Source organism: Thunnus albacares, chromosome 4 (genome assembly GCF_914725855.1).
Source record: "Thunnus albacares chromosome 4, fThuAlb1.1, whole genome shotgun sequence".
NCBI lineage: Eukaryota > Metazoa > Chordata > Actinopteri > Scombriformes > Scombridae > Thunnus > Thunnus albacares.
Genome location: NC_058109.1, coordinates 4,891,928 through 4,917,463, shown reverse-complemented (window position 1 = coordinate 4,917,463; position 25,536 = coordinate 4,891,928). Strand labels below are relative to the sequence as shown.

The 25,536-nt window shown below is 38.9% G+C and overlaps 1 protein-coding gene across 1 annotated transcript in view; it reads left to right on the top strand.

The window, feature by feature from the left end:
- The first annotated feature begins 530 nt into the window (after window positions 1-530).
- Window positions 531-25,536, top strand: part of ripor3 (RIPOR family member 3) — an 82,898-nt gene continuing 57,892 nt past the window's right edge. Inside the window, exon 1 of the mRNA XM_044349627.1 lies at window positions 531-822. The gene's annotated coding sequence lies outside the window, so the exon portion shown is untranslated. The remainder of the gene's footprint in view (window positions 823-25,536) is intronic.

Here is a 25,536-nt window from a genome sequence, read left to right as displayed (position 1 = left end):
GAAAAGGAAAGAAGAGAACGGGAAGATCTGGCAGGAAAAGAAAAAGAAAAGAAGGAAAATTACAGATCAGAGATGACAGAGAGAAGCAAAGAAGCATCTTGATGAGTAAAAAAAAAGAAGAGCAGAAGAAGAAGAGGAGGGGAAGAAAGGAGGAAAGAGTTGGAGGAAAGGAGGAGTGTATGGTGAAGGAGGAGAGGCAGAAAGGAAAAGATAAATAACTGAAAATAACAAGGGCTGAGAGCGCTGAAGGAAGGTGAGAGAAAGAAAGAAAACAGTGAGAAGAAAGAGGAGAGTAAAGTCAGTTTGTTAATTGAAACTGACAAAAGGAAAGGAGCAGATTGGAAGAGTGGGATGTACTGAAAGAGGAGGAGAGAAACAGTCAAAAAAAAATAATAAATGGGAGTGGAGAAGAGCTGAGGAGGAGAGAGAGAGAGAGAGAGAGAGAGAGAGAGAGAGACAGGAGAAGGAGGCAGAGCTGTGTGACAGAGGAAAGAGAGAGAGAGAGAGAGAGAGAGCAGGCGTGAGGACGAGTGAGGAGAGCTGAGAGAGAAGAAGAACTTGCGTTGTGTGTTTTCAGTCTCTCCCTCTCTCTCTCTCTCTCGAGCCGCTGCAACGCTGAACGCTATCAGGACCGAGCAGGCAGCTGCCAAACCCACTGACACACACACACACACACACACACACACTCACAAAAACACACACATTCACATACACAGAGAAAGCAAACGGAGGAGCTCCCCAGCAGTGTTGGATATGACTCGTCCAGTGGAGCAGTTTGGTGTGGAGTGACAGTTGGGAATAACTGGTTCTTCATCCAGTCAGGTAAGTTTAATATGCTTTTAATGGTTGTAATGGATCATTTGGAGATGTATTATGTGTGTTTAGTGTTTCTAAAGCTTTAATTCAGAATGCAAGTGAAGGTTTAGTGTCTTGTTTGAGGTCCATTTGGAAGGAAAAGCTTAAATGTTTACTTACATGAAGGAGATTTTGCATAAAGCCTCTTGAAACAGGCTGGAATAAAAGCTTGGAAAAGTTAAGTTTCACTGGTTGCCATGACATTTAGGAGCACACAGCTGACTGTTGACGTTCGTTTGAAGAGCTGCTAAGTGTGTGTGGAGGGGAAAATCCAAGTCTGAGTCGTGTTTTGAGACACAGCTGACCATCAGTTGTGTTGGTTTCACTCTCTTTCTTTCTCTCTCAGTCGTTACACAGAGCAGGGCCGGGATGCTAAGTCGCAGTAGTAGCTGCAAGTTGTTGAGAACTTTTTACTTTGGATCTTTAGTTTTATCAAAAACAGCAGCGACGTGATTGTTCTTGTAGAAACGTTGGCTGAACTCAGTTTACTTTGTGGTCCAGTGTTACAGAGTCTTCAGATGTTCATTCATTCAGTCTACTCAGGTTTGGAGACTGATACTGAGAGAGGTGAGTGAGAAAAGTCAAATTTATTTGCATAGCCCAATATCCCTAATCACAAATTTGCCTCAGGAGGCTTTACAACACACAACATCATCTGATCTTAGAAGTTTACATGCACTGAAATAAACTGATTGACTCTAAAACTCACATTTACACGTCTGATCATATTTTCAAACTAAGTCCGGCGTGTTTTATGTTTTTTTATGTGAGTGCTTTATGACCCTGCAGCTCACAGTTTCATCTGAACTTTAACGAAACTGTTGTTCCACATTTAGCTGCAGAAACCAACTTGTTTAGACTCATTTCAGTTTCAGTTTCACATTAAGTCAGACTTTGGATTGAATTATTTTTAATGAAAGTAATTATGGAAAAACTGAAGTATTTATCTAAATTACTTTACATAAAAGGGGAAAACCACCAACCACTCTGATTATCAATTAATCTGTCAACTTTTTTCTTGATTAATGCATTAATCATAATGAAAAAAACGGCCCCCACAAATTCCTGAAGTTCAAAGTGACGTCTTCAAATCGCAGTCCAAAACCTGAAGATACTGAGTTTTCATCACATCTGACAAAGAAAAGCAGCAAATCTTCACAATTATGAAGCTGGTAACAATGAATTTTTGGCATTACTGATTAATCTTCAGTTAACAACAGTTAATTAAGTTTCAGCTCTTATCTCGCTGCACTTCTGTTAGGAAACCTCTGAAGTCTTTATCTTTCACTATGTAAAAGACTATGACAACATTCACTACACAAACCAAGTTTCTCCTGCAGAAATCTAGCTGCGTTTAGTGTTTTTTAATCCTCTTCAGTATTCTGTCCTCTTTTGTCTCCTCTCTTCTGGTCTCATCTTCCTCTCCTCCCCTCTCCTTCATCATTTGCCCTCCTCCTCCTCCTTTTTTGCTCTCGGAGCCAGATGAGCGTCAGTTTCTCATGAACCCCCTCAGCGAGTGCAGCTCGAACTGACGAGCTGCCAGATAAAACATCAACAAAACAAGCCGGGTCAGGATCTGCTCGCTTGCCCCCCCCCCCCGCCCTCGCTCTGCCTCTTCCTCTCTCTCTCTCTCTGTCTCCATCTCTTCTCCTCTTCATCCCTTCAGTTTCTTTTCTCTTTATCTATTCCATCAACTTCAGCTCTTGCAGTGTATGTGTCTTTGTGGTGGTTTTCACTACATGGGTCATTAGATGGACCCCAGGAGTTCACTGGTTTAATTGTGGTTGAATTAAATGCTAACACTTGTCTCTGAGGAAAGTGTGTGTGTGTGTGTGTGTGTGTGTGTGGTGATGAGAACACTTTCAACAATAAGAAAGCTGGCAGAGTTGTCTTTGTTGTTCAGTGAAGTGTAAATCTGTTCCGCGTTTATCGGCTTCAATCGTAATCGGTTCAGACTTCTCAACAATGGCTTGATTAGCGGTGAGGATGCCGGCACGTTATAAATGGTTGTGACCATTGTGAGATTAATAGTGTTTGTCTTTGTGGTTTAATGAAGCATGCAGATGTTTGGTATTGTAGCATTCATGGTTTTATTGTCACTGTCGACCGGTGGCATGTGTGTGTGTGTGTGTGTGTGTGTGTGTGTGTGTGATCTGAAAATCACAGAGGAAGTGTCGTTTCCAATTAAATGAAGTGTGTTTTTGAAATGAAGGAGGGCACAGTGTGTTAAGTCCCATAAAACAGAGTCAAAAAGCATTTCATTGGTTTAGAGCTGCAACGATTAGTTGATTGACAGAAAATTCACTATTTTTGGTAACAGATTAATCATTTTGAATTATTCTCAAGTCATTCTCTGGTCCCATCTTCTCAAATGTGAATATTTTCTGGTTTCTTTGATCCTCTATGATAGAAAACTGAATATCTTTGGGTTGTGGACTGTTGTTCAGGATACAACAAGATATTTTAGGATGTATCTTGGGCTTCGGGAAACAGTGATCAACATTTTTCATCATTTTCTGACAATTTATAGACCAAACAACTAATCAAGGAAATAGCTGACAGACATAATCGATAATGAAAATAATCATTAGTTGCCGTATTAGTTTGGACACATAACACACTTTTCCACATATTGACGAGGAAAACTAACAAACAAAAGCACACAGATTCAAACCATAAACATATAACATAGACATCCAGAAACAAGGAAAGTGTCACATATAAAACTGAAGCATATCTCGTTTCCATAGTAGTTCTGACCTTCGCAGAATCAAGACGACAAAGATTGTTGAGCTGCGACATTAAAGAGCAACTTGCAGGTTGAATTTCTTTCTGGATTTACAGTTGTGTCCTGTGGACTGTTTCTGTACTACACTATCATTGCTTTGGTTTGGATTAGAGCTGCAACGATTAGTCGATTAATCCATTAATCGATAAGTCAGTCGACAGAGAACTAATTGGCAACTATTTTGGTAATCGATAAATCGCTTTGATTGCATTTTTTGACTATTGAAGAGGCCTTAGCCACTGTGATGTCACCCATTGGTTGGTAGGTTACTGTTTTGAAGCCTTGAGTTTGGCATTTTGGCCGTCGCCATCTTGGTTTTTTGGAGTCAAAAGTGAATATATTTGGACGAGAGGGTGGAGCTAACCCTAACGTTAGCGCTAGCTAGCTAGCTTGGTTGGCAAGGTGCATCCGTAATTCACGTTAACTATGATATTAATTGGGATGCTAATTTAGCTAGCGAAAAACAGGCTTAAAACCAAATATACTTAATATACTTAAAATCTACTTACCTGAAAAACTGAACAGACTCCTTAGAGGATCTTTTAGTACAACTGAATGCTGAACAAGACTATTTAGGCGATCAAAATGTTACAATTAACTTTTTTTTAATTAGCTAGTGGAGTCGTCCCCTGCTGGCCATTAGAGAGAAAGCAGGTTTAAGACACTTCCTCATTGGCTTCACTTTTCAGACCCAGAGCTACCAGGTTGATCTGACTATATAATTCTGACACATGTATGTGTTGGTCTCTAGTGGGCTCAAACATCTGAAAATAATCTGGTGCCATTAAGACATTTTATACACGACTTGCTGCAAGATACTGAACCCTGTTAGTACATGTTAACTATTGTAGTGATAATAAAAAATCATCTTTTGTACAATCGATTTTGTTCATATTGTTATTCACATCATCTCTTTATCTCTTTTACTTCTATTCCATACAGTCATTGTGCTTTGGACAAACATGAAATGTCATGTCAATAAATCCTGTTTTAACTGAATTAAACTGAACTATATTGGAGGAGGAGTGTTTGTGTGTTTTAAAGAAAGCTTTGCTAGGTGTAAAGGGGTAATTAAGAGTGCTACATGAAGCACTTCTACATCCAGAAATCTCTACCCAATTAATTAAGACACATTAGCATAATCACAGTAAACAAACAAGGGCAACCTCTTTGCTGTATTATATTTTAATGGGACTATGTTTGATTTGGAGGAATATCTTCCAGACTGCAAAAGTCGAGGGTAAACAGGGGTACAACTAACTAGTGACGACAGCATGATTCAGTAAAAACAAAGAGATTATATTTGTAACAGGAAGCTGCAGCTTTAACTGAAGCTGTTGTCTTAATATGAAGGAACAGCAGCATTAATGTTATTATTCTTTATTCGTAATTGTTTGTTTTGCAAGTTTTGCAAGTTTTTGCATGTGTCGACTGTGTGTGTGAGGTTCTGCATGAACCTGCATTTGTATCTGCAGTTGGTGAGACAGCTGTTGGATGAATCATCATTTTTGCAGAGGTGTCCTACATGCATTAATCTGAGGTGGTTAGTGATTGTATATGTGTGTGTGTGTGCGTGAGTGTCTGTGCATGTGCTGTAACGTGAGCATGTGTGAGTGTGTGCAGATTTACAGCCTCACTGATTTATAGCAACAAGATCATCCTGTCAACAAAGAGCTCTATTCCCTGATGCCTCTAACTCCATTTACTATGCTTAAACACACACACACACACACACACTGACACACACCTACGCTGCTTCCAATTAGTCACATGACATCATCCAACAACCACTTTACACATGCAAGCAGAGACACACGGAGAGCTTATCTAGCACTGTGCTCCGTGACCTCCGGGTCCACGAACCCTCTGGAGAAATGATGAACTGAAAGAAAAATCCTTTCCTGCTGCTTCACATGAGAACTTTCTGACACTGGATTATTTTAAGTGTTTGTTTCTGGGGAAAAACAAAAGTACCACAAAGCTGTTTAATTGCTAACAAATCAGTCAGTGTCGATTGAGGGCGGTCATCCAGAGCAACAGATGCGATGAAGAACGGTGACAGGTTAAATTCTTTCCACAAACATTTCTGGAGGCAATAAGAGCAAGTTTAGCCAAAAAGGACGATCTCTGAATCACTGCAGAGCTCCTGTTTTATCTCTGTTGTGGCTGGTTAGAGGTTCACTTGTGATTGTAAAGCAGCAGAAAACTGGAAGAGTGACAAAGAAATCAAAAACTGTATGCATAATGCATTACTCCTCTAGTTTGACTGTGTCGTTTAAAGATGTTTTATGTGGTGAAGACATTCCGCAGGTTATTTTGTAAAAGTGGAGCTATATTTTACGTGTATCTACTTTTCTTCAATCAGCTTTTTCTTCAGAGAACATGTCTGAATTCGTTGCCCTCTGCTGCGATACATACGTACAGACGGGTGTCGAGAACCTGCTCTGAATCTGTTGCTGTATACAATTTAAAAAACAACAAGAAATATTGAATTCATTACAGAGCATATGTTTCATATGTTACTGATTTTAGCACTCCTGGAACAACTTTTTTAAAATTTAGACCTGCTGTTAACATAACATAACAAAATCTGGCATCATCCAAAATTGTTTCATTTGCCTAAATCTGTTTGAATTTAATATGTAAATCAGCAATTATTCAAGCTTTAAAGATGTTTTTTTTCCTTTCATCATAGTTCTGTATCTTGGTTTCATTTCTTGCTCGAATAATATGCAAAGAATCTGCCAATTTTCCATAAAAATTTGAATTTGCATTGAATTTGGGGAAGAAGAAAGGAAGAAAAAGTGATGCAGTAGTAAAAGTGATAAAAACAGAAACCTCTGTATCTTTATAAGCGCTGCTTCAGTCGGAAGCAGGAAGACATTTCTTACAGTGTCTGCAGCCATGTTTCAAACATCATAATCAGTTTTTTTTTTTTTTGATCTGAAAAGGCATTTAACTACAGCAGTGTGGAAAAGGAAACTCACTTTCCAACTGACTCAGCAGAGCTTTAGTGGTTTGATGGTGCTTCTTCTTCCTCAGTGTCCTCTTAGCTCCAGCTGGTGACCCGGAAAGGTCAAAAGTCTCTCAGTGTCTGAAGATTTTGGCACTATACGTTCAGTTTTACTTAGTTTAACTGCAGTAAATATAGTTGTTAAAGCAACAAAGCAAATAGTTTTCTCATGCTGAACAAGTTGTGTTGGGTTATTGTTCATGAAATTCAAATTCAACACTCTGTTCCTGTTAATTTCACGGGAAAATCATCAGGGGAACCTCAGGGCTGATGTCCAGTGTTTGTATCATCGTCTCCTCAAGTTTCTCTTGTATAATGAATGATCTTTACTCATGTATTGACAAAAACAAACCAGTGGAAGATAGAGATTGGGGAACTGAGGGATATATATTTTGATGCATGAATAATCAAATGTAAAGACTTAATATTTGAAGGTCTAACTAATGTTGTTAAACTGTTCAACAATTTGGGAAAGAAGCTTATTCACTTTCTTCCCAACACTTGGATAAGGCCGATACAACTTTCTTACATATGAAGCTGCAACCAGGAGACAGTTAGCTCCAGTTTAGCAAGCAGCTAGCCTGGCTCTGTGTAAAGGTAACAAAATCAGCCTACCAGCACCCTTAAAGCTCAGTAATTTAAACTATGTATCTTGTTTATTCAATCCTTACAAGTTCTGACTTTACAGGGGGTTATGTGCCAGACTATTTCTATGCCAGGCAACCAGCTGAGACTCCAGGAAGTCACTGCGCCCGGCCAAGAAATAATTCAGTACATAATCCCCCCGCCTCCCCGTAAAACCACAACATGTAATTTTTACACTTTGGTTTTTCATATAAATTGTTACTCGTTGAGCTTTAAGCCAAGCAGACACTGTTTGGATTTAGGCCGATTTTAACACTTCTACCAGATCGGTTGTTGTTTCACATGAAGTTTGAGGTCATGACGCCTGAATAATTACCCAAACGATCTGGCTCTCAGACTATCTGGTGGATTTCTTGCAGTTTGAGCAGTTCCATGATCAGAATTCCCACAATTCAGCATAAAGTTACCTCAACGTGCTAGCGTGAGTACTGTAACAATAACAAACATGGTGCAGACAAGAGAATGCGTTGTGTGGACAGAATCTGCCTTTCTCTTTGTAAACAACAACTTTGAGGATGCGGCCATCTTGTTTGAGTAGAAGTCAATGGACAAACCTGTTCGGTCCCCCTGTGAGAGGCAGCAATGTGCAACAAGACATCTAGTCTAGTCTGCTGAAAATCCATATGAAGAACAAGAAAATTGTGTTCGGGGGCTCCATGTAAATGTTCAGTGTTGTTCAGTTTGAGCACTCATGTCGTGACCGGTCGATTGAATGTACAGTCTGATTGCAGTGTAAGCACAGAGGTTATAGGATTCAAATGTGTAGTGTGAGTTAACACAACGTACATTATAAGTAAAAACAATGCACATTGTCTGCCCGGCTTTAGAGGTGCTGCTAGACAGATTTTGTTATCTTTAGACAGAGCTAGGCTAGCAGTTTCCCCCTGTTTCCAGTCTTTATGCTAAGCTAAGCTAACTGGCTGTAGCTTCATATTTAGCGTGTAAACAAGCCTCTTTCCCAAAAGGCCAAACTATTCCTTTAAGATCTGTTACCATGCAGCCAACATCAACATTTCTTTGACTTCAGATTTCAATAAAAAATTGTTCGTATGCTTCAAAATGATGATTGACAATCATTCAAAAAGAATCTCAACCCTGGATGGTGTCCTACTGTAAGGTGACACAACCGTTTATAAAACAATACTCTGACTCCGGAAACCGCACAGTAGTCGACAAGCTCAGGCTCGACATAATAATCCACATAATCTCAAAATACCATAAATGGCCCCCTTTACACCTTGTATTAAATTGGGTTGCAATTGGATAGTGTTTGACCGTATGAAAGTACAGGTGTAAATGCACTCAAGACGCATTGAGGACAGATTGTGATCCGATCAGGCGAACTACCTCTAGATGTGCAAGAAAGCAGCAAGAAAGCAGCAAGAAAGCAGCAAGAAAGCTATGGATATTCAAGACATTCATGGATGGAGTCAAGATGAGACCAAGTGTCTGCTTCCAATTTGATCAGACGAAAGTATACAAGAGAAATTTCACGGATGATTTGGACCCACGCAAACGAGAGGAGGATGTCACGTTTGGTTGTTTGAGCTGGAAAGAGCGATCGCACACAGGAGACACATATTAATACCAGGTGTAAATGCAATCAGGTTAAATCATTTCTAGATACAATCTGGACACGAGACACATTTTAATGTAAGGTGTAAAGGGACTCTGTTGGCAAGGAAATGGTACCATTAGGCAATATTTTTAAAAAAACAGATGATTCTCCTCTCCAAGCCATCTGTATTTGCAGGTAAAGACCTCACTCAAAGCACCAAAATGTACTTTACATCAATGAGAAAAATTATACCTTCAAGAGTAGGAGTGATTTCTTTTTCAAATGGTTGGATATCAGATTTTTTTGGGGAAGTAAAATTTTCCATTGTTCCACGTCTGCTGGAGTGAAATATGTTTTTAGTTTTTTTAAGTGGGAGTGGAGACAGACAGAAATCTTTTTTCTATTAGAATACATAAAGGGACTTTTGTATCTGGCCTCTGAGGAACCTGAATGGAAGAACTCCACTCCCTTACTGGTTTAATCAGCTCAACTGGTCTATCAACTAGTCTTAGTCTGGCCTACAAGTATAAACAAATCTTTGTCCAGTGTCTGTAATATAATGCATTCATACAGTCCACCCATATTGATTAAAGTCAGAAGCACTTAATTCAACATTATTTTTGACGTACAAGGATTTGTTCTGGTGGCTTTGGAGCAACAACATGTCAAACAATCCTGTTTTGGGGGCTTTTAAGATATGTGGCAAGATTAGAATTTATTTATTTATTGATATTTATTAAGTCAGACTGAAATTAAATTGCTTTTTTTTTATCTACTACAGCTGTTGTGTAGTGGAACCAGAACGGTTGTCTTTCAAACTGAGCATATTTATTCTCCTCCAACATGCTGCAGTTTACAAAACGGGGAAAACAACGAAGCTCGCGCCCGACGTCTTGAGCGTTTTCTACTCTAAAACTAGTGACAACAACAGGCTAGCTAATTTCCCGGAAACCTTCAAAATAAAAGCATTTCCGTTTAACTCGTAAACCAGGCATTTATAGCGTATTCTCCGTATAAACACTGAATAATTACCATTTCCAGGTTTATCCTGATGTGTACATTTTTTACTGTAAATGCTGTAACTGTAAATAAATGTAAATACTGTAAAAAGTGCATTCTGTATTTTTAACATACAACTCAAACTAAACATGAATTGCCTATCTTCATCACTCGTCATGTGCGACACCACCAAAAAAAAAAAAAAAAATTTATATTTTAAATTCTTTGGTTTCATGATTGTGCTTCCTCATTTTACATTATTTTGATTTAATACTGTTCCGCCATCTGTTTACGTAGCTGGAGTCCTTATTTGGATACAGAAAGTCAAATTTTGAATAAAACAGCAACTTAAAGATCACTGTTAACTGATTGTGAAGCTGCAGTTTTGGCCTCTCTACACTGCTACCGACGACCGATTCTCCTCAACTCCAACAGCTACAACAAGAATATTACAACATATTACAACTTATTACTCTTGGATCAACCAGAGGGGTTTATAGGATCTGCCAAACCTTTCTGCTCTATTTTTAACATTGGAAAAAAATCTCCATCAATGAGTTTTACTTTGTCAGTCAGTGGACAGTAAAGTTTTGAGGTCAAGATCTTTAATACTCCTACAACATAAATTCATGTCACCTCATCCTAAATTGTTTCGTTTGCCTAAATTAACTATTGTGATTTCAAATTAAGAGCCTGCAAAAGTCATTTTAATGTTTCATATTAGGTTTAGGACTTCCTGTGCAGTCAGACACACACACTTGGCACATTGTTGGGTTTTTTAACTGTGCACAGCCACCGAGAGGTCCTGTCTGCCCTCTAACATATTTCCTGTCACAATTCACTGCACTATGCTGCCTAATAAAGCAAGAATGCAGTAAAAGTCCTAAAAATAAGTTCTCTTTTTATGATCCACAGCCATATATTTTTTTTTATTGTTTTTGCACACAGCAGGTAAGGGGAGGGGGAGGCTTTTCAGACAGACTACCACAGTTAATCTCAATTCTCAATTAGCTCTTTTATTTGCCAACAATTGTAAATGATTACTGGGTAATCAGTGATACTGAGGTATACAATTAAAGAGTCAAAAATTAGGGGTTTCATTTCAATTAAATGGTAATTAACTCTTTTGTAAGTGTTGTTGGGAACCTGAGCAGGGTGTATTATGTTATTCCACAGTCAATCATGTTTCTAGACTACTTGAAAAATATTTCATGTGTTTTCTGTCTCACTCCAGAATTAAAGTCTTCAGTCATCTAAAAACCCTGTTTGACCTATTGCCACTGCCCAGTGGGAAAATATTGGTTTAACAGAACCATTAGATGGACCTGACAGCTCGTTCAGTAAATCACAGTCCCCGCGAGTCCAATCTAACAACACGGAGCTCGACCTCATCAGTCTGCTTCACCGACGTCTTTAAACATCTTAACTATAGAATAAACTGCGGGGAAGGAGAAACTATTCTGTCACTTGGTTTCTTAAGTTTCACCAGCAACTTTCATTATTATATTATTATAAATAAACCTCTAAAAACAGCTGTTTTCTTCTTCTTCTTCACTTTACCCAACTGGATGTTTAAATATATATAGACTAAATATATTTTAGCAGATATGATTTTAAGCTTTCCAGTGTGCTGCTGATACCTAAAGCCCAATAAGACATGTTTCTAATTTTATGAGCGCGTATGTGCACTAATTTACATAAAACTTAAACAGTGGTGAATATACTTTGGTAACAAACCTGCAAAACCCATGAGACTTTTCTGAAATAATGGCTGCAGTGGTGAACAAGGTAGACTTTGTACTTCACCTTATACAGAGCAACACATTGAGCGTTATTGCTGTAATAAATCTGTCTTAGTTATTTGTGTACAATTTAGCAGAAATGAGCAGCGCTCCAGGTGGATAGATTAATACAATATGTCTTTATTCTAAATTAACTACAAGTACTGCGAACTTCATATTACTGCTGCACATTTTCCAAAGCTTACAATAAGTTTTTATATTGATTTCCTAATTTCCAGACAGACATTGGTTTCCTCTCAGTTTAGTAAACTGGGACACTGAGAAACGTGCTTGAGATTCAGTGGTTAATCTATCAGATTAAACAGTTAGTTACAGTTGCATTTACATACCTATCTGTCTATCTGATGCAGTTAAGAGCAATGACAGGTTTGAAAAGTTAAAGGATATTCAAGATCAGAGTTTGAGAGATCCAGGAAAAAAATATGTTCAGCACTAAAATTGACTCCTGGAAAACAAATAATGAGCAAATGGTTACATGTTGCACAACTGGAACATTTTAAACAGCCAGTTTTCAATGTCAGAGCTTCCATGAGTGCAGGAGGACGTATCGAGGTGTGAAGTCACCCGTCGTCACCCGAGTTGAAGCTTATGGTCGACGCCATATTTTCCATTTGGAGCCAGGAGCTTCCCAGTAACACACATACGCACAGACACGCATTTGAAGATGCAGCAGGGACGACAGGACTTCATACACGAGCCAAAGACGCAGCTTAAGTCACATTTTAGTCCACACTTTGAGGTCAAAACTCTGGAAAGTTCATCCAGGCTCCACAGTGATCTACTGGCCCCACGAGTCCAATCTGACAATACACACTGATGCAGCAACACTCCCAACGCCCACGACACTGGCAGCTACCCAAGGTCAAAGGTCAGACCCGTCTTCTGATCCGTGACAGGTCGGCAGTGTTCAAAACACAAACCAGTTACGAAATAGCTGTGAAAAGAAATGTGAAGGTCAATCTCTCGCTCACACTAAGAGGATTTAAAATACAGCATGTGTGTGTGTGTGTGTGTGTGTGTGTGCATATTACTGATGCTGTGTGAAAACCTCATATCTCTAAAGCATCAAACTTTAAGCAGAAACCGGAAATAATGTTGGTTTTTGATGCATTTTGAGTGCAGCTAATTTACTTTGAAGTTTCTCATGAATACAAATATCAACCACACTGTCCAACACCAACAATATGCTCATAATATATACATAATACCCCTTCGTGTGTATGTGCATGTATGTGTATGATTGGATGCAACGTTTTGCGTGTGCTCATGCTCATGTTTCGGTACGTGTTTGTTGGTTTGTTTTATCATTTTCTTGCATGCGGCCTGCTGCACTGACTGAGCCTCGGAGCCTCTCCTCTGTTTTCTACTGATAGAAGATAATGTCCTCCTCTGTGTCAGCCAGACGCACAAAAATACACAAAATACACAACACTCCTGAGCTGAAGCGGGGCCCGTTCCAAATAGCAGGTTTACTAAATTATAGAGCTCATCATCCCCCAAGAATAAAATTATTCTGAGCACCTCACGATTTGCATATATAACGTCAAGCCTTTTAATAACTGTAATCACAATCGTTCCCTCTCATATATCAATCATACTGAAGTTGCACTGAAGTGAGAATTTGAAAAATGTTGGCATTGGGTTTAAAAAAAACAACAACTTGTCATTGAATGTAATCCAGGGTTTTGCAGAATCGTTCATGCAGATGTTCTTGTCTCATTGAAATTATATTCAGTTCAATTCAAGTTTATTGTTATTATACAGGACAGAGAACATGAAAAGTGTCTTCAGACCATCCAAAAGGCAGATACGCAAACATAAAACGATATAAACATGTGCAACAGCAAAAGAAGGAAACACTATTTAACACTATAACATTATATACATGTACAGTGTGTTTAGGGGAAGAGAGTATTTACATGTACGTGTGTAAAGCAGACAGATAAGTGGCCTTTAGATATGAATAAACTTGCAGATTAAAACAGTTTTTCAGTCCTACATTTTAAGGGATTCCTGAGTTTATGATCCAGTAAACCTGCTTCTTGGAACAACAACATGAACATCTGTACGACTCAAATTTATTCATGTAAGCAAACTTTAATTCAACCAAATAAGTTCAAACTAATGTTTAATTCATATTCTTTTGACTGCATCAGTGTGATGTTTTGCCAAGTTACTCAGAGGGTTGAAACTTTCTTGTTTCCAACTTTATTTTAAAACCGTCTCCTGTGATCACACAGTGTTGACAACCAAAGAAATACGTTCTCTGTTTTCAGATTCTTCTTCTAATACAGCTGAGTTTTACTCTTGGTTGTCATTTCTGTGAATGAAAGTCGTCCATAAACAGAGCAGAAGATGTTCATCCAGTTGAAACAAGCAATATAGGAGAAGTTTGGTGGTTTTGGAACACTTGTACAAGGAAACCTGATGGAAAAACACAAGAGAGATTTAGGAAAAGAATATGAAAATGTTCTTACATGAGGCCTGTTGAATCCAAAGGGATAATAATGTTAAAGTGAGAACATTAATTTCCACCATGGCTCTAAGATATTAAGACAACAGCTTCATACACGTCCACCAGGAGCTTCTTATTATGGTGCAGGATCACTGCTTGCATTTGTTGCAAGAAGTCAGGCATGTTTCGAGCCACCCGCGTACTAAAACAGATTTGTAGCGGTCCTCGTCATAACTGTGGTTTTCCTAGAGCATCTGGTTTTTGCTCCACCTGCTGAGGAGAAAAGAAACCCAGTGAAACAGAAAAAAAACTTTCTCTCTTCGCTCAGGACGACAAATCACTGTTGATCCGTCTCAGGTTAAATGAAAAACAAGTGTTGTGTTTTAGTGCGGATTTTCACTTGAACCGGCTGAGACATCGATGAGCCAGGAAGCCCCCCGCAAGTGTCATTTGTTTGAGTAAAATGCTCGTGGCCTCGGGAGGCAGAACAAGAATTTCCATTTCACACATGGGTGAAATTCCAGATTGGCTCGGCTCACACCACAGGGCCCTTTCATTGGCCTACATTATGCCAAGTAAAGTCAATCATGTGAGAGGAAAAACACTGGCAAAAAGCTCTCCACATACACAGGATATAGCTTCATATTTATATTTTAGGCGTTCGGCCGACTACTTCTATCTGAGTGAGTTATGCAAACTGAAAACACAAGAATAAATCATCATATTCTCTTCCAAATGGCCTGATAACAAGGAGAACGAGTTGCAGAAATGCTACAAAGTGCAGTCATATATATATAATAATATGCGAGAGGAGAGCTTTTTAAGGATTCAGTCTTATGACATTTGGCAGATGGGGGTTTATCTACGGTAATATGAGTGCATACATTTTTAACTCTGGACCCCCACATGCGTGGCAGCACTGCGGATTTTGAGCCAGATTTTTCAAACCTTATCCTGCTGAGCCTTGTCTTTGTGAAGCGCTGCACGCTGTGCCACATATATGCATTCTCCTCATTTTCAGATATCAGGTTTCCTGCTCCGTAAGGGTGCCGGCCTCACTGATGCAAAGCAATATCTTGGCTGTGAGACAGAAATGCAGAAATTAAGACAACATTATACAGAGAGGGGAAGGGAGGTGGGAGGGGGGTTAAAGGAAGTTTGGAGAAGGGGGGCGTTTTAGTTTGAGTCTGAATATAAAATACGGAATTCCCAATTTCTGGAGATAATCACCTCCATGTGCAGGATATATGTTAGTTATAGGTTTGTGTATCCAACCTGTGATGTGACCCTCAGGCTGACAAAGGAATCTGATAAAGTGACTTCAGACACCTTCGACTTTCTCTCCTCAGCAGTTTAAAGTGTTTGACTTGCTGTAAGCTGTATTGTGTGTATTCTAACATTTAGGTGTAATGTGTTTTCTTTAGCATATGTGACTGCTTGTGGACTTGTTTCCTGTTTAAAAAATTACAATTCTGATTATGTGGGGGGAAACTAATGCTTATCATTTTAGTGCTTTAAAATAGTGAAGCATTAATTCAAATCAAAGCAACACGAACACTTGTGTCGATGTGTCAGTTGTGGCAAAAATGTTGGCGCTGATATTTGAGCTGATGCACAAAACTGTGTGTAGTTACTAAGGAATGAGTGAGTTATTAGGGAGGTATTAGAGTTATTAATGATTTATCAATTATCAGGTCGTTTTTTAACCCATTCCTCACTCGTTCCTTATGAACTACACAGTTTGTACTGTACTGTCTTAACCCTCCTGTTGTCTTTGGGTCAATTTTGACCCGGGAGGACAACAGGTGTAATTATGTGCTGTCAATGAATGGTTTCAAAACAGTATCCTGACTAAGAAATTATGAATTATTTTAACTATAGTTGAGATCAGAGGAAAATATGTTGATGGATTATAGCAGACTGGTATATGTAAAAGTTTAGTCAGGATACTGTTTTAAAACCATTTCAGTTTTTTTGATGACAGCACATAACGACGCCCCGGGTCAATTTTGACCCGGGAGGACAACAGGAGGGTTAAGGTACATTATGTTTCATTTTTAGTTCATTATCACTATCAGACTACAAACTGTAGCGTCACTGTCATACACTGTTTTGGGGCAAAGTGCGGGGAAATTTTGGTGAACAACAACGTCATGTGGCTGCACCTTTACCTGCCTGATTTACTTAAACAGCAGACAAAGAGAAGAGGCTGTTACTTAGGCAGCAAATAAACGAAAAAGGGGACAGACACAAGTTATCAAAAACAAGCAAACAAAAGCCCTCACAGTGTAGCAACTAGAGAATATAAGATTTAAAGACATACTTCTTTTGGACAAATAATGTATTGGCACCATTAACGTATGTTATTATCATTTTGCTTTTTTTGATGATTCATGCGGTTTCTTTGCAGAGGGTTGGGAACCAGTGACTGTAACTGATGAGACAAGCACGAATTGTTGCAGCTTGAACCTGCTGTAGAAGTTAACAATGTACAGAAAAGATACAGATTTCAGAATGAGCCACTGGTGAAACATTCAGAGAAAAAAAAACATTTATTTATAGGAGTCATGTGTAAATTATTGGTTTAATAACTCGCCACATCCCCACTGTTACAGTATTAGATCACTTCCTGTGAAGAAATCTAAAGGAGCGAGTGAAAATCAGGTTTGTGTCGTGTCACGGTTGTACCTGATGAGCCAATTGGACACCGACCGACCCCGCAATTAAATTACCTGACAACCAATTAGCCATGAAGCTCAAACTTTAATCAGCTGAGAGGAGAGATCGAGTCTCTGCCTGTTGAGCTACGATGGAGCTCCAGATCACTTTACTGACAGACTGCTGTGCTGAAACCAAACAACAGGCCAGTGTATGTGTGTAAGTGTGTGTGTGTGTGTGTGTGTGTGTGTGTGTGTGTGTGTGTGTGTGTGTGTGAATGTTTCTAAGTTTCTAAGTTGAATTTGTTCTTTGCGAGGTTGAACCCACTGGCCTCACTCCCTACAGGGCCACTGGGTATCAAATACAACACACACACACACATGCAGGTTCCCACTGTGTGATCTTTACTTTTGCAAACAGCGTGTGTGTGTGTGTGTGTGTGAGTGTGTGTGTGTGTGTTTGAGAGTGAGAGTGTGTAAAACAATTTCATAACAGAAAAAACTAGGTCAGAATGAAAATACAGTAATGTGGCAGGTGGATGAAGTGGAAACGGTACAAAATCTTTCTTTGTTAGATGCTCAGTTCAAATAAGGAAAGACTTCTTTTCCCAGGAAATAGATGTTGTGTGTTAAGACCAACGATAGCAAGATTACAAAAATACAGCCAGAACAAACAGGATGACAAAAACATAGATGGATTGATAACATTTATCAGGGGAGCAGCATCCGTTCAAATGAGAGCTTTTGCTAACATCAATATGAGTCGACACGCAGATATTTTATGCTACTTTCTGATTTATTATTTTAAAATCAATCAATTTTGTTGCCAACGAATCAATGACTAAGTGCATGTTGGCATATGAAAATAAAACATTAATGTAAAATCACATAAAGCAGAAAAGAGAAATGCAACAAATATCCATGCCTATCCCTTTCCATTTCCCTATCCACTGACAACAGTAAATCACATGTGTTTTAATATCTGTATCATTCAGTAATTATACATCTGAATGCAGGTTATAGTTAGGCTAAGAATAGCCATACCAATCAATGTTGGCACATGAAAATGTTTTTTCTTGTTCATACAACTTATAACAACCATAATTACAGATGGTGTTTAAATGTCTGAGTCATTAATTAGAGGCTACATTTGAATTAATGGTAGTTATAAAACGGTTATCCATTTTCCGGAATAGCTGGTTCAGATACTGTGTTTAGTCCAGCTGCCTTGATCAGCAGATTTAGAGTCCAGTACGCTACAGTAACTATGGAGAAAAGGAGAGAGAGAGAGGATGTGAGTGTCTGGTTCTACCGATGGACTTAAGCCACAGATGTACTCCAGAGCGGATGCGTACATGGACATCTGTGGACGCCACGGTGGCGTAGTAGTTCTGTTTATACTACTTTCTGGAGTCTGCTTGGAGGACACATTCCACATGTGCGCAGCTGATCAGCGTCTACAGGAAAACAGCATGTGGCCACGTGGTCACAACGGATTGGTGACGTGGATGTCCACACAGAGCCTACGCGTACACCCTCCGATGATGAAATTTATGTCACGCGGGGACCAGCTTCATTAAGATGTCCATCAGCTGATTGTGCAGTTTGGACAAAGTTCATCATCATTAAAAGCCTTCTCACATGGATACGTTGTCCCAAACATGCAAAGTATCTTAGATGCAAAAGCTGTCATCTTGGTGTAATTTGGTGTCAGTCATTGATAATTGATAGATTCCAAACCAACAGACGTGAATTTATCCTTCAACGCTACGCTATACTGCAGTTTGATCAGCTCCATTTGGAGTTTCTCAGGCACATCTGATGTGTTGATGGTGAACGGAGAGTGAAAGAGTGCAAAGTCCCTCTCCAGCTGAGTGAAGACAGTGAATCAACTCACATACAAGCCTTGACAGCATGTCCTTGTACGTATCCATATTCCTATTGATTGACAGGTGGAGAGTTCAGACGGGGGAAGTGGACTGGGTCATGCTGGGATAGCTGTGTCTCCCACAGAGCCAGTTTCATTTGGAAAGCACGAATGCCATCATAGTACTCAGCGATGAGTTTGTTGCAGCCCTGCATGTTCACATTCAACACATTCCACCGTAAACCAGTCTGGCTCTTCCAACTCTGCCACTGGTTTTCCTTTCTGTTCCATGAATTGTCCAATCTCCGTTTGAGCTCAGCTCAACCGGCGGACCCCGGTGTGGTAGAGCAGGCTGTGTGTGTTTAGCCTCTGTTGGTGGTGCGTTTATATTTCTGTTAGTTTATTCCAAACAAACCAGAAACATAAACTGCACAACTTCCTGTGGTTTGGCAGACTCTTCTTTAGAAAAAGCTACCTGATACCACATGAAAGACTGTTGAAAAACAGTAAAAAGGTTAAAGAGACTTCCTTGAATTGGTTTTTAGGTTAAATCACTGTTTCTAAATGGACATCTGCTATGAAGATTTTGCAGATAACTACTTTTATGAATGAAAGATAGTTACCTTTTCTGCCTCAGTCCAGTCTATTTAAATAATCTTCTAAATGAAATGAAATGACCTTAACAAACCCTAAAGCACACTTGCACATCATCTGGAGTATACATTACAGAAATATGGCGAGGCTTTACAGAGCATCCTGCACAATATGTATGTTTTTATGTCCCTGTATCATGAAGCAGCTGAGACTCAAGGGCAAGAAACTTGATCAAGACACCAGGTTCATTCTGTTTTTTCAGACTGTTGAACAAATGTCAGTACAACCGGGTACATAAATAGACAGTCGACAACACAAAGTACAGAAGCCTCTTGTTGTGCTCACAGGTAGAATAATTGAAGAAATTGTGATTTTAAAGTGACATAGATTAGATTGGAATTCAAATTAAATTAATATGTGAAGTAAAATTCAAACTTAAGGTTAAACAAGACTCATCTCAGTTTAACTGGTTGTCTAATTCGATCCTAGAAATAGCTTTCAGGCAGTAATTTAAAGTTGTGTGAATCCTAAACTGCAGTAACAGCTGTAGGACCCTCCAGTACGATAATAACCTCCAAAGTGCATCCTTCCTCATCTTCTGCTGAATCCATCAGACTCCGTGTCCACGAGTCAGTTTTGGATTTATAGAAGTTCATAGTCCAACAGATGTTTCGAGGATTAAGTGGCTACTGAAAAGCCCTTTTGAGTCATCAAGATTTTGCAAAAACATACTAAGCTGTCAGTGAAGCTACAAACACGCAACATTTAAAATGACTGGAATATGACTCTGGGACACAACTAATGTTTTTATGTCTGTGACTAATCTGTGAAATGCTGAAACAGGTAAGGTACAAAAAAAGAAGCTGTTTATGCAGTCTTTAGAAACAACGTCGCCAACATTTGGTCAGTCAGCAAAGACAAAAATATCCAAAAATGTAGCAGGCAGACAAACAAAAGAAACGAAAACAGGTTAAAATCATGAGGCAAGCAAAAAAGGGATGTTTTCCATTTAGCTAATTATACTTCCTTCTGTCTTTGCTCCTCTGTCCTCCAGCCTTTAACCTGGAAATCAATCAGGGTCTGCCATCATCGAGGATGTTCAGATCACTTAAATGTGCATCAGAGTGAGGAGAGAGGTTTATCCTGCAGATGTTTTTTACCAGACAGCAACACTCCTCCAATCCAAATCTGTCTATCGACTGGTCTGCTGATCTGATGAGACAGTAAAAGAGCTACTGAAATATTAATAATATAGCATGATTGTAATACTGTTGATTAGTTAATCCTCCTGTTGTCCTCGGGTCAATTTTGACCTGGGAGGACAACAGTATCCTAACTAAGAAATTATGAATTATTTTAACTATAGTTGAGATCAGAGGAAAATATGTTGATGGATTATAGCAGACTGGTATATGTAAAAGTTTAGTCAGGATACTGTTTTAAAACCATTTCAATTTTTTTGATGACAGCACATAATGACACCTGTTGTCCTCCCGGGTCAAAACTGACCCGAAGACAACAGGAGGGTTAAACTACCTGGAGAAACAAGAACAACAACACCAGATATAAAGTTATTCAAATACATTCATGAATAACAGAATTACATGTGTAGAATCTGACTCATGAATGAATTATAAAAACATTTTTTGCATCTTTGTTTACTTTTTCTACATGAGCCGAGCTTCTTATTTTATGTTCCAAGTGCATCTTGGATGTTATTTAGAACATTTATAGGTGTTTTTATTGTTCTCTCATATCCATTTGGTTCTTTCAGGATTAATTGTTTATATTTGCTATTTATATCAGTCATCAGGGATCCTCGCACCTCTTCCGTGCATCCTTTTCTTGTATGTGTTGGTAAGAGCTGAGGCATGAGGAAGAGATATACGTGAGAAGCCTTCTGCTTTCTGTTTGTTATCCAAACAGAAAGCAACCAAGACCTGCAATGTTTAGGCAGTTAGCAAAGGCAAAGAAAAAAGGGACACGCAAAATCCAAAAGCTGGTTGAGATCAAGAGCAAGCAGACGAAACAAGGACTGGAAAAGGCTGAGGCAAAAACACAATCTAGTACAGTGTGTGGGTTTGAAGTATATATATATAGATATTTGCAAACTCATGCAGCAGGATGGATGAGGTGTGGAAATGACAAAGAGTGCAGCTGGCAGGTATGAAAAATCAGCAGAAAAGTGTAAAAATCAACTAAGACGAAGCAATTTCCAACTTTCACTTTTAATAAAAAGACAAAAACTGAGAGCTTTGGGGATGAAGGATCACGAGTGAGTTTGCTAAACTCTGACTATTTTGAGTATGACTGTGTATGAGTGTAATTTATATGAATAAATTACACTCATAAATGAGAAGTTTTGATTTATACCAAATTACTCTTTGTTTTTGTCGTCTTTAAACAGCATATATATAGTTTTTTATTCTCTCCATTAAAACATTAACATCAGTTTGGAAATGAAGGTAGTTTCCAGTTCTGTGTTTGAAATTTTACCATTTTGTATTGGAGATGGTGCCTTTAAGTCAGTGCTGGTAGCACTGGTTTCATAAATACATCACAGCTTTAAGTTTTAACAAACTTCCACCCAGTAGTTCAGATAAATCATAGTCTGCTGTAAAAGGACCCTCAGGTATCATATAATATACATCTGCTGTCTTTCCAGGTTCTGTTGAATCTATTAGCGTCTTAAACCAACAATCGGATGCTTTAAGCATATGGACGTTTAAATCCTACAGACCAATTAGACTCGACACACTTAAGACAGTTATTTCTCTAGCAGAGAGTTTTCAGTACGGTACATTAGTTACAATGAGTGTCCTAAAACCACAAAGTGTCCAGTTCAGTCCCAGGATGTTTCTTAAAGTGTCCACAGTAAAGTGTGTTGAAGTGATCTGGAAAAAAGCCTGTAAATCTACGTCAGACTATTATATCTCAATATGATACACGCTGCAACTTTATGCTACCATTGTAGCATCTGTCTGTCCAGTGCACAGTGTTTAAAGCACAATACCTTGACAAGACAATAAGTTAATATCTAAAATACTGCAGAGGTTTAGATGATCTGGTTAGATGAAATGAATGAAAAATACAGTTTTACAGTCATTAAATAAACATTATAATATGTAGCGTTGCTGATTATTAGCAAAAATTTAATTTATTGCAGATATTCTGTGAAAACAACTGTTGATACAAAAGTCCTTCTTTAGGACATGTAGACACAAACACACATACTGTACATGCAGGAAAGAAAGAAAAGATAGAAAATAGCAAATCTATTGTGTCAGAAAAACACCATTGCTGGCAGAGTTTAGCAGGACTGTACTGGTGTCCAGATGAAGATAACTGTGTGGTCAGACACAAGGAGCAAAGGAAATGATGCAAATGATTGTTGTAAGGTTTAATCACTAATAATGATGATGATGCACGACTGACTGTTTTTGTCTGAGTAGAAAGAACAGAACAAGCCATGTGAGTTATATAACAAGATCAATTTAATAAATAATCAATCAGCACATTAACGCAGAGCAAAGAAACTGCTGGTTGTAGAAAATGTTTCACACCTTGACAGAAAGTAGCACAATCAATTTCCATTAAGGAAAGTGTTTTGTACGCATCCTATCGCCTCTGGTATTTTGTTTTTTCAGTATAATTACACAAACAAAGTCTTTTAGATGATGTTGCATTAAACATTAAAACCTTTCACTCCTATGAACGAGTGTTTCATCACAGAACTACGACAGAATAATAATCGGAATAGGAAAAACATTTCAACTTAGTTTTAATAAACCGAAGTGACATTTTGTTTTGACAGTCATCAGTTTTCAGTCATCGTGTATCCAGCTGACCCGACTGAACTCGGTCACTGTCAGTCTCAATCTGATTGGATGAGAGGAGGAGCTGATTTTTTTTGGTATATAGCCAAACTTTCTTGTACAATGGTACAAAAAGTAGGCCAGATTATTACACCCTATTTATAACCGTCCAATTAAATGGAAAGCTGGAAAACCGTCCGATCTGCCAACGCTGCCTGGTGTCTTCCTCCTTTTAACAGGGTTCTGTCAATCAGCCGGTTACAGGCCCTGCAGGTCCGGTTTAACTCTTCCCTCGCTGCTCTTCATAACAACCGTGTTGCATCTGTCATGAAAAGTGTGCGTGGATGTGTTTGAAGATAAGAGAAAGAGAGGAAAAGTGTGTAATTCTATGTAAGTCTGGAGTATTGGAGTGTGTGTGTGTGCAACTTGTTTGGGGCCCAGTATAAGTGATGTTGACAGCAGGGCTAATGAGTGGAGGACCGTGGAGAGATGGAGTGATTAGAAACCCAGAACTCCTCTCCTCTACATTTCCTCCTCCTCCTCCTCCTCATCCTCATCCTGTCCTCTTCATTTCCTCATCCTCCTGTCCCTCACAGGGAACCAAGAGACAACCTCAGAGAGACAAATTAGGCGAGCCAGAAACGAGAGAGACGTACATGCAGACGGAGTGATGTCTCTTTATCTGCCCAGTTATTTCTCTACAGAGATGGAAACTCACATCTGGGAGCGAGGGAACGAGATGGATGAGGAAAGAAGAGGAAAAATTTTGGGATTCCCTGTTTCTTTCCACTCAGCTGTGAAAATAAGAGACGGGGACTCAGACAAAGAGAGAGAGAGTGAAATAGACGAATGTGTCTCAGATTGGTCTTTTCCACTACGGGGACTTAAACACCCCGTAACTTAAGGTGCAGAGCCGTCGCTTCGGGGCGAGTTCCTGAACCTAAATTTCAGCACTTCTCAGGAGGTAGTACTAAATCCAAGCTCCAGGGGGAAGGAATGCAACAGCTGGGTGGTAACATGGAATACATTAATAATGCAGGACGTGTGCTTAGATAAGTTTAGATTGGTTTGTTTCAATAGAATACATTTACACTAACCGTGGAAGCAGACATGTTTGGAGTCACCGCCCCCCCCCCCCCTCCAACAGATGATGGCAGCCTGTGTGAATGTGGATGTTATTCAGTCTCTAAACACTAGTTTGACATGTATTAGGATCCAGGTTTTGTGTTGTTTCTGTATGTCAAACTCCATGATTTCTGTCATTGCAATCAGAAGAAATGCACCATTTCAATAAAAATCGAAGATACTGTAAAAGTGGAATTTCATCCAGGAAATGTAACACAAGCTAAGCCAAGAGATATGTGGGGTGGCGGCTCACTATCGCTCCACCTTTAGCGTTCCCTGGTCGGTCAGAACGGGATGGAAACATAAGGATTTAAAGGAGATTTATGGAAGCAAAATGGATTTAATGGAGCAGAGGCTTATGACTTTTAGTTTCCATTATTTCCATATGTTCAGTTTGTTGTTGGAACAACTGGACTGAATTCCGTTGAAAAGTTAAGTTCAGTAGATGATAATCTATATGTTAATGGCATTTGATGACTATATGTATAACTGGTTCTACAGGATCTCCTTGACCAACCCTGTCTCCTAGAAATTACATTCATATACAACTAAACTGTTTTCCCAACTGGGTTGACAAACAATAAAATGCTGCCTGGATTATGTTCACAGCTAATGTTTTTTTGAATGAATGAAGAGCTACATTCATATATTGCTCTGAAGTCACCACAGACCCAGGTTCACCTCCCGAGTCCTGCGTGTGGTTAGGTTTAGGCAACAAAATCACTTTGGTCAAGGTTAAATATTAATAAAAATGTTACGCTTCAAGTCACTGCAGACTTTTTATTTGTATTAGCTCTTCTCCTAACCTCAACCAAGCGCTGCCAGTGACTAAACATGCCCATAAAAAGTTTTGTATTTTTGTAGTTTCTACTAGCAGATATTTTACTGCAAGATCAAATATTTTGGTGAAACAAAAACGACTGTTTCACTCATACGTTTCTTGGCATCATACAGATTTCTTGGCAAAAGTGCTTAAAAGCACAAACCATCAGTCACATGAGTGACCTCTCCTGTTCTGACGTTTCTTCCATTTTTTTCCCTGTTAAAGGTTTTTTTTAGGGATTTTTTTCATATTTGAATGGAAGGTCTGATGATAGAGGATGTTGTATTGCTGTATAGATTGTAAAGCTCCTTGAGGCAAATTTGTGATATTGAGCTATACAAATAAACTGGACTTGACGAGGGAGAGCTAGTGGTTATGGGTCATTAAGTTACTGTAGTGGAAAAGAGCTAATAAGAGATATTCTGCTTTAGACAGAAGCTGATAGAAAAGCATGTGGAGAGACTGTAACCGCATATTGTAGTTTAATATACTGCTATATCTAGTGCATGACAATATTTCAGTTACTGCAGTTGTCCAAGG